Source organism: Schistocerca piceifrons, chromosome 6 (genome assembly GCF_021461385.2).
Source record: "Schistocerca piceifrons isolate TAMUIC-IGC-003096 chromosome 6, iqSchPice1.1, whole genome shotgun sequence".
Classification (NCBI taxonomy): Eukaryota; Metazoa; Arthropoda; class Insecta; order Orthoptera; family Acrididae; genus Schistocerca; species Schistocerca piceifrons.
In genome coordinates, this window is record NC_060143.1 from 513,231,061 (window position 1) to 513,231,762 (window position 702).

General features: G+C 53.1%; 1 pseudogene; it reads right to left on the reverse strand.

Moving 5' to 3' along the window:
- Positions 1-319: 319 nt before the first annotated feature.
- On the reverse strand, positions 320-437 carry LOC124803973 (annotated as a pseudogene).
- Between the last annotated feature and the right edge of the window lie 265 nt (positions 438-702).

Here is a 702-nt window from a genome sequence, read left to right on the forward strand (position 1 = left end):
ACAAATTATGTCATTCGAGGCTTTAGGCAGGTGTATAAGTACTCTCACAATATTTTTTATGTATTTATACATGTTTCTTTAACCCCCGTGGCGTATAAACAAAAGGACTACCAAAACGCACCCCCTCCACAGGCCACAAGTGGCCCATCCGGACCATCCGACCGCCGTGTCATCCTCGGATGAGGATGTGGATAGCAGGGGCATGTGGTCAGCACTCCGCTCTCCCGGTCGTTACGATGGTTTTCTTTGACTGGAGCCGCTACTATTCGGTCGATTAGCACCCCAATTGGCATCACGAGGCTGAGTGCACCCACAAAAATGGCAACAGTGCATGGCGGCCCGGGTGGTCACCTATCCAAGTGCCCGCCATGCCCGACAGCGCTTAACTTCGGTGATCTGACGGAAACCGGTGCATCCACTGCGGCAAGGCCGTTGGCTACTACCAAAAGGACTAACGAAAAATACACTGATAAACAAGAATACCGTGTCCTCTGCTCCGCTGAACGCAACATCGCATCAGCGCTCCGCTGTAGCTGCAGCTATGCCACTATGTCTCCTACTCTTACTACGGGATGGGTAATGCACTTCGTTTAGAAAAGAATATGCATGAGCCGGCCGGGGTGGCCGAGCGGTTCTAGGCGCTACAGTCTGGAACCGCGCGACCTCTACGGTCGCAGGTTCGAATCCTGCCTCGAGCATGGA